Below are 10,130 nucleotides of genomic sequence, written 5' to 3' on the forward strand. Positions count from 1 at the left end.
TTGGCTATTAGTTTGGTTCTCCATCTTCTGGTGTCTAGTGGTTTAGTTCTCCATCCCCTGGTGTGTGTTAGTTTAGTTCTCCAACCCTAGCTGTTTAGTAGGTTAGTTTTCCAGCCCATGTTGTATATTAGTTTAGTTCTCCATGTTCTGGTGTGTATTTATTTCATTCTCCAACCCATCCATGCCCACCGCCAGGGGTTAACGTCTGGTGACAAGGGTTTGGATTCTTCTTGGACCCTACATCGTCCGGCCCAGATCAACTGAAAAAAATTTTGGCCGTCACTACACATGCTTTCTCCCTCTTGAGTCTATGAAGCTTTGGATCAGACCTCTTATGCCCCGGAATAGAATGTGTGAACAGCTCTGCAGACTCGCTCATCTGTGCTTCCCCACAGTCAGTTGGGCGGTTGGAGAGTTGTGATACAGGTGAAAACAAGGGTAATTGGGGTGCCACCTCTGAGGACTGTACTGTGTGTGATGCTAAGGTAGAGGAAGAGGAGCAGAGGCCACTTGATGCAGCACTTGTCATCTACTGGAGCATATGTTCTTCCTGGCCCTCATCTACAAGGCATACTGCTGTGCGGCTGCCAAAGAAAGGAAGTAGAGTCCAGTAACAGAAGTTTTCAAAATGCTGCACAATTGCTCACTGCAGCTAAACAAATCTACTTCTCATCTCTCATATCATACGTGTCTCACAACCCTAACAGCTATTTAGTACTTTCAAGTCTCTTCTCTGTCCACCAGCTCCTTCTCCCTCTCCTCCCATCTCAACTGAAGATTTAGCCTCATTCTGCAAGCAGAAGATTGACAACGTAGGGCAAAGCTTTTTCTTAAAGTCCCAATAGCCCTTCCTCATAACTACTCAACTCTCCTCCTCCAAAACCAGCTTCTCTGCCATCACAGAAGATTATCTTTACTCTCCAAATTACATCTCACCACCTGTGAACTTGTCCCAATACCATCCCACCTCATTCCAAACCATATTACAGTCTTCATCCCAAGTCTAACCCTCCTCTTCAACCTGTCACTAACAACTGGTGTCTTCCCCTCATGATTCAAACATACCTCGATCACACCCATCCTCAAAAAGCCCTCCTTTGACCCATCCTATGTCTAGCTATCGCCCCATCTCACTCCTCCCCTATGCCTCCAAACTACTGGATCAACACGTCCATTTTGAACTGTCCTCCCACCTCTCCTCCTGCTCCCTCTTTGACCGCTTATAATCTGGCTTCCGACCGCACCATTCCACTGAAACTGCCCTGACTAAAGTCACCAATGACCTACTAACTGCCAAATCCAAGCAACACTACTCTGTTCTCCTCCTCCTAGACCTCTCGTCTGCCTTCAACACAGTAGACTATTCCCTCTTACTACAGACTCTCATCTCTCGGCATCACAGACTTGGCCCTATCTTGGATCTTTTCATACCTAACCGACAGGACATTCAGTGTCTCCCACTCACACACCACCTCCTCATCTCGCCCATTATGTGTTGGAGTCCCCCAAGGTTCAGTTGTGGGACCCCTGCTCTTCTCCATCTACAACTTCGGCCTGGGACAACTCATAGTCTCACGGCTTTCAGTATCACCTCTATGCTGATGACACACAGATCTACCTCTCTGGACCTGATATCACCTTCTTACTAACGAGAATCCCATTATTTCATCTATCTTCTCTGCTAGATTTGTAAAACCAAATGCATCATTTTTCCACCATCTCATTCATCCCCCCCACCTGACCTCTTTATCAAAGTAAATGGCTGCCCACTCTCCCTAAACTGTGCTGGTTGATTAATCCACCTGTCACCCCGCTATTCCCAGGCTTCTCCCCTCTGTCAATCCCTGCGCTGGCTCCCTGTTGCCCAGAGACTCCAGTTGAAAAGCCTAACTTTGGCATACCAAGTCATCGAAAACCTGTCTCCTCCATACATGTGTGACCTAGTCTCCCTGTACTAGTTACCTGCACACAACCTCCCATCATTCCAAGATCTCCTTCTCTACTTCCCTCTTATCTCTTCTTGCCAAAATCGCATACAAGATTTGTCCCATGCATCTCCCCTACTGTGTAACTCTGCACCCCAACACATCAGACTGTCGCCTACCATGGAAACCTTGAAAAGGAAGCTGAAAAAGACCCACTTCTTCTGACAAGCGTACAATCTGCGGTAACCCTCGCTCCAGCATACCGCTGCACGACTAGATGTACCATGACCTACTGTATCCTCACCCAACCCTTGTAGATTGTTTGTTTTTCGCGGGCAGGGTCCTCTCTCCTCTTGTACCAGTCGGTGACCCCTTTTTGACATGTAAAGCGACACGGAATAAATGTTGCTATAATAATAATAATTATAGTACTTGTACTCTGGGTAAATTGATGGCACTTTCCTGGTGTCTACCCCTAATTTGATGTGTTCTGGCAGCTTTTGGGCTGTTTGAATGTGTTGTATATGCATTTGTTTTTGCCCCCCATTGAATCCTATGGTGTTTGGCTATGTTCGGCTAATATTCGATGAATAAATCGGCGAATATTGTAGATTCGGCGATCGTAATCCGAACCAAATATTGAAACATTTGCTCATCTTTAGTTACAGAGACTAAAATCATGAACCTGACATAGTGAGGCTGCACCGATGAGGATTATAGGTCAGAGTTCTGGCAATTGTCCTCTGAGGTTTTATGGAACGATGCTGCTCTCAGGAGTCAGTTTCGCCGTGGTCTTAGGGGTACTCTTAAGGACGCTCTGGCTTTGCATTCTCCACCCTGTTCTTTGGGGGAGGCCATGACTCCGGCCATTCGTATGGACCGTAGAGTTCGGGAGAGACGTGATGAGTGACAAGGGGTTTCGGTCATTCTTCCCTAGTCGGTTCCCTTACCTGAAACGGAACCTATGGAGGTCGGGGCAGCCAGCTCTCGAACCGTGGAGAGAAAACGTCGATGCGGTCTCGGACTCTGCTTCTACTGTGGTCACGCTGGACATTATCTCTAGGACTGCCCGATTCCCACTCAAGCAAACAAGCAGTCAGGAAACGCCTAACTCTGGGTGATTATCGAGGAGGTCACCCAGGCTTCCAGGTACCTTTTTACTCCTCAGATAAAGTACTGTTGAACGTGGAACTGTTTTCAGAACCTGTGGTTATCTGCACTTGCTTTCATTGACTGTGGATCTGCCGCAAACTTTATTGATTCTGGGCTGGTTGTTAAATTAGGATTAGAGACAGATTGGAAAGACCCATTCAGATTGTTGCCATTGACAAGACACCATTGCTGCATAACTTTGTCCAACTGGTAACGGTGGAAACCACACTAAGAGTGGGAACACTTCACTATGAGTCCATCTCCTGTTATATCTTGGATAATTTACCTGCTGGGTTGGTGTTGGGGTTTCCATGGCAGAATGTATATAACCCTGTTATCGATTGGTGGCAAAAGGATATTGTTAGGTGGAGCCCCAACTACCATAAAAGATGTATTCATTCTGTGCAAATTTGCTCCACTAGTATAGAGGGTCTGCAGGCGTACCTGAAAGTCTTCGGAGATGTGGTCTCAGAAAAAGAGGCAGAGATGCTACCTCCCCATCGTCCTTATGATTGTACTATTGATCTAATTCCTAACGTCAAATTGCCTAAAGCTCACCTATACAATTAGTCGGGACCAGAGCGGACTGCTATGAAAGAATATGTAATGAAAATTTATGGAAGGATCAAATCCATCCTTCCTCCTTGCCTGTAGCTTCTGTTTTTTTCTTTGTGAAAATTCTACTCATCCCTGACCTATATAATCAGCTTACTGGGGCTAAATTGTTTTCAAAACTTGATCTTAGAGGGGCTTATAATCTGATATGTATCCGGGAGGGTGATGAGTGAAAGACAGCGTTTTTAACGTCTGAGGGTCTATTTGAGAATCTGGTCATGCGTTTTAGTTTAACCAATGTGCTTGCTGTCTTTCAGATCTTTATGAATGACAATTTTTCGGACATCATTGGAAGGTTTATTGTGGTATACCTTAACCCCTTTACAACCCAAGGTGGTTTGCACGTTAATGACCAGGCCAATTTTTACAATTCTGACCACTGTCACTTTATGACATAATAAATTTGGAACGCTTCAACGGATCCCCCTAATTCTGAGATTGTTTTTTCGTGACATATTGTACTTCATGATTGTGGTAAAATTTCTTGCGTTTATTTGTGAAAAAAACTGAAATTTGGCAAAAATTTAGAAAATTTTGCAATTTTCAAAATTTGAATTTTTATGCCCTTAAATCAGAGAGATATGTCAATAAATAGTTTATAAACTATTATAAGTCAATAAAGTCAATAAATATTTATTAACAAAATAGTTAATAAATAACATTTCCCACATGTCTACTTTGCATCAGCACAATTTTGGCACCAAATTTTTTTTTTATTAGGGAGCTATAAGGGTTAAAAGTTGACCAGCAATTTCTCATTTTTCCAACAAAATTTACAAAACAATTTTTTTAGGGACCACATCACATTTGAAGTCACTTTGACCAAAAGTGACGCCATTCTAAAAACTGCACCCCTCAAGGTGCTCAAAACCACATTCAAGAACTTTACTAACCCTTCAGGTGCTTCACAGGAATTTTTGGAATGTGGAAGAAAAAAAATAACATTTAACTTTTTTCACAAAAATGTTACTTTAGACCCAATTTATTTTATTTTCGCCGTGGTAACAGGAAAAAATGGACCCCAAAACTAGTTGTGCAATTTCCCCTGAGCACGCAGATTCCCCATATGTGGGGAAAAAACACTGTTTGGGCGCATGGCAGGGTTCGGAAGGGAAGGAGCGCCATTTGACTTTTTGATAGTAAAATTTGATTGTATAATTAGCGGACGCCATGTTGCGTTTGGAGAGCCGCTGATGTGCTTAATCAGTGGAAACCCCCCACAAGTGACACCATTTTAGAAACTAGACCCCTCAGTGAACTTATCTAGATGTGTGGTGAGCACCCTGAACCCCCAAGTGCTTTACAGAAGTTTATAACATGGAGCCATGAAAATAAAAAAATCAAACTTTTTCCACAAAAATTATGTTTTAGCCCCAATTTTTTTATTTTCACAAGGGTAAGAGGAGAAAATGGACCCCAAAAACTTTTGTGCAATTTCGCCTGAGTACGTCAATACCCCATATGTGGGGAAAATACAGTGTTTGGGCACACAGCAGGGTTCAGAAGGGAATGAGCACTGTGTGACCTTTTGAACGCAAAATTGGCTGGAATCGAGAACGGACGCCATGTCGCGTTTGGAGAGCCCCTGATGTGCCTAAATAGTGGAGACCCCCCACAAGTGACCTCATTTTGGAAACTACACCCCTCAAGGATTTTATCAAGGGGTATAGTGAACATTTTGAACCCATAGGTACGACACAGAATTTGATAACATTAAGTCATATTGAATAAGTTGTCATTAGTCTTGAGCGCAAGTGCTCACTTACTTGAGTTTGCGTCAGGTACTCAGGTATGCACCATATATCACGGGTGCTCGAGTGACATGCTCGAGTCCCCGCCCACGTTTCATGGTATTAGACACCCCAAAAAAAAATGCGGGGATCGCTCATGCATGGCAGGCAATCCCCGCAAGTTTTTTTGGGCCATGAAGCATATGGGGCAGAGACTCGAGCATGTCACTTGAGCACGATACTCAGCGCATACCCAAGCACCCGATGCAAACTCAAGTAGTGAGCACTTGCGCTCAACACTAGTCACCATATCGTCATCTTTTTTTTTTTACTTTTGAAAAAAATCCCAACCCTAACCCTAGCCCAACCCTAACCCCAACCCCATCCCCAACCCTAGCCCAACCTTACCCCTAGCCCAACCTTAACCCTAGCCCAACCCCAACCCCAACCCTAGCCCAACCCCAACCATAACCCCAACCCTAACCCTAGCACAACCCTAACCCTGGAGTTTATTTTTTACGCCGTTCCTCTTACCAGAATCATATCGGGTTTTTATGATTGACAGCTGTCACACACTAATAGATGCATTTTTTTGTAAAATCTAGTTTTTGCATCGCCATATTTTGAGAACTATAATTTTTCCATATTTTGGCCAACAGAGTCATGTTACGGCTTGTTTTTTGCGGGATGAGTTGACATATTTATTGATGCCATTTTCAGGCACGTGACATTTTTTGATCGCTTCCTATTCCGATTTTTGGGAGGCAGAATAAACAAAACCCAACAATTCAGGATTTTTTTAAATTTTCTTTTATTCTGTTCCGCGTGTGGTAAAATTGATAAGGTAGCTTTATTCTTCGGGTCAGTACGTTTACAGCGATACCACATTTATATCGTTTTTCTGTGTTTTGGCGCTTTTACACAATAAAAGCTATTTTATAGAAAAAAATATTTTTTTGCATCGCTTTATTCTGAGAGCTATAACTTTTTTATTTTTCGGCTGATGAAGCTGTGTGGTGGCTTGTTTTTAGCGGGACAAGATGACATGTTCAGCATTACCATTTTTATTTCTATTCGTCTTTTTGATCGCGTGTTATTCCATTTTTTGTTTGGCGGTATGATGATAAAGCATTGTTTTTTGCTTCGTTTTTTTTTTTACCGTGTTCACTAAAGGGGTTAACTAGTGGGACAGTTTTATAGGTCAGGATGAGGCAATACCAAATATGTGTACTTTTATTGTTTTGTTGTTGTTTTTTTCATAATAATATTTATTGATGGGTACATTATATTTTTTGGGTGGATTTTTTTTTATTCTTTTTTAATAATGTTACAATTATTTTATTTTTTTCATTTTTAAACACTTTTTTTTTACTTTTATTCCTTGTCCCACTATGGGGCTTTCACTTTTTTTATTCTGATCGCCTGTATAGCATAGGGATGGAGGATCATCCCTGTGCTATACAGGGTTGTCAGCGCTACAGAATATACTTTGGTCATGCACTGCGCGTGACCAAAGTATCTTCCTGCTGTCTGGTGACTCGGATGTTGTCATGACGACAACGGGTCATCATGGCAACATCCGGGAAGGAAGCCACGGCAGACAGCGTTGGACACCGGCAGGAGAGGTGAGTATCCCGATCACCTCCCCTTGCCACCGCAATGCTGTGATCGACTTCGATCGCAGCATTGCAGGGGTTAATGTTCCGGGAGCGGTGCGGGACCGCTCGCAGCACATAGCACCGGGTGTCAGCTGTGACAATCAGTTGACAGCCGGCGGCAATCGAGCCCTCACAGCCTGTGTGTGTGCGCGATCGCCATGATGTACTAATACGTATCTGGCTCTTAAGTCCCAGGGCGCAGATACGTATTAGTACATCTTGGGCTTTAAAGGGGTTAATGACATTCTGATTTTTTTCTCTGAACTGAGTTAACACTATGAGCATGTTTGTTATGTTTTACAAAGACTCAGGGAAAATTCTTTGCTTGCTAATGTAATGCAGCAGCTTGCTGCATTGCCAAAATGTTAGAGGGGGTGTGTTCTGGCTGACCACGTACCTCCCCATCAGGTGACTGATCACATGACTGTGACATCATCACAGGTCCTGTGCGCACAGAAGGATATATAAATCCTGGTGGTTTTTGAAACAGTGGAGAAGCCTGGTCCCTGTGTCTGGGACACCATTAGTCTGGAGAGGCAAGAGGCTTGGTCCCGCTTGGTCCCTGTGTCTGGGACACCATTAGCCTTGAGAGGCAAGAGGCCTGGTCCCTGTGTCTGGGACACCAGTAGCTTTGGAAGGCAAGAGGCCTGACCCGGCAAAGGTAAATTGGTGCTTTAAATGAATATTGATGTTGTACCTTGCTGAAGTCTGTATCTGAAGCCAAGCGGGCATAGCTGCTACTGAAAAGGCTCTAGGATATTACATGTGTAACATTCCTGCTAGCCACTGAGATGGACTATGTTATAAGCAGTTTATGATGTGTAATAAACTGCTGGACTTCATATTACCGGAAAACGTTGCATGTGTGCTTTAATTGACCCGGTGAAGTGAGTGCCCCTCAACATGATCATTAGCGCTACCTTACACTAAATTAGAAAAATGTACTTTCTCTGTCCAAGAAATATCATTTCTGGGGTTCAGTGTATCCGCTGAAGGGTTTAAGATGGATCCTGGGAAGGTGCAAGATATAATTGATTGGGTTCAACCTCGTGACCTTAAAGCTCTACAGCGGTTTTTAGGATTCGCCAATTACTATACAAAATTTATAAGAGTTTTTAACAGATCGTTAAACCTCTTACCAATCTCACATGTAAGGGGGCGGATCTTAAGGTTTGGTCATGGGATTCTATTGGGGCCTTTAATAAACTAAAAGAGTGCTTCATGTCTGCTCCAGTTCTGATTCAACCCGATCTTCAGAAACTGTTTATTGTAGAGTTGGATGCCTCAGAGGTTGGGGTGGAGGCTGTTTTTTCTCAGGGTCCCAAAACCCTTACTAACTTACAACCATGTACATTTTTTTTCTAGGAAATTTTCGTCTGCTGAGAGAAATTACAGTATGATGTTGGGAATCACGAGCTGCTTGCTGTCAAGTCAGCTTTTGAAGAATGGAGGCCACAATCCCCAACCCACAAACTTGCACATCCTCGCAGAAATCTTAAACACCTTGACCTACACTCACTCTGTGAATCCCCTCTCCCTCTTACAGACATTAGTTCCTTACATGATGCAAATGTTGCTGCAGCTTTATACAACACCACATCAGTTGCAGCTCTCAATTCGGTCGCCCCCCACACATACCAAAGCTCGCACAATCAACAGACAACCCTGGCACACCAGCCTAACCAAAGAACTTTTACGGGCCTCCAGGGTTTCTGAGCGTAGCTGGAAAAGGTCCCACCCCAATGAGCACTTCATTGCATTCAAACAGTTCCTCACTACCTTCAAGTCCACACTCACTGCAGCAAAACAAACATACTTCTCATCTCTCATATCCTCCCTGTCTCACAACCCTAAACAGTTATTCAACACCTGAAATTCTCTCCTCCATCCCCCAGCGCCTCCTCCCTCTCCTCTAATCTCAGCCAAAGACTTTGCCTCATTCTTCAAGCAGAAGATTGACACCATCAGACAAAGCTTTTGCCTAAAGTCCCCCCAGCCCCTCCTCACATCTTCCTCCTCCAAAACCAGCTTCTCCACCATTATGGAAGATCAGCTTTCCTCTTTACTCTCCAAATCACACTTTACCACCCGGGAACTTGACCCAATCCCATCCAACTTCATCCCCATCCTTACCACTATCTTCATCCCATCCCTAACCCACCTTTTCAACCTGTCACTAACAACCAGTGTCTTCCCCTCATGCTTCAAACATGCCTCGGTCACACCCATCCTCAAAAAGCCCTCCCGTGACCCATCCTCTCTGACTAGCTATCGCCCTATATCACTTCTCTCCTATGCCTCAAAACTACTGGAACAACATGTCCACTCTGAACTGTCCTCCCACCTCTCCTCCTGCTCTCTCTTTGACCGCCTCCAATCTAGCTTCCGACCCCACCAAATCCAAGCTACACTACTCTGTCCTCCTCCTCCTACACCTGTCATCTGCCTTTGACACAGTGGACCATTCCCTCTTACTACGGACTCTCCCATCTCTCGGCATCACAGACTTAGTCCTATCTTGGATCTCTTCATACCTAACAGACAGGACATTCAGCGTCTCCCACTCACACACCACCTCCTCATCTCGCCCCCTAGGTGTCCCCCAAGGTTCAGTTGTAGGACCCCTGCTCTTTTCCATCTACACCTTCAGCCTAGGACAGCTCATAGAGTCTCATGGCTTTCAGTATCACCTCTATGTTGACGACATAGATTTACCTATCTGGACCCGATATCTCCTCCCTACTAACCAAAATCCCACAATGTCTGTCCGCTATTTCATCCTTCTTCTCTGCTAGATTTCTAAAACTTAACATGGATAAAACAGAATTCATCATCTTTCAACCATCTCATTCAACCCCCCCACCTGACCTATCTATCAATGTCAATGGCTGCTCACTCTCCCCAGTCCCACAAACTCTCTGCCTTGGGGTAACCCTGGACTCAGATCTCTACTTCAAACCACATATTCAAGCCCTTTCCACTTCCTGCCGACTCCAACTCCAAAATCATCTCCCAGAGCCGCACATTCCTCAACCACAAATCTGCAAAAA

Source organism: Phyllobates terribilis, unplaced genomic scaffold (genome assembly GCF_046119375.1).
Source record: "Phyllobates terribilis strain yellow unplaced genomic scaffold, ASM4611937v1 Scaffold_11__3_contigs__length_659146591, whole genome shotgun sequence".
Classification (NCBI taxonomy): domain Eukaryota; kingdom Metazoa; phylum Chordata; class Amphibia; order Anura; family Dendrobatidae; genus Phyllobates; species Phyllobates terribilis.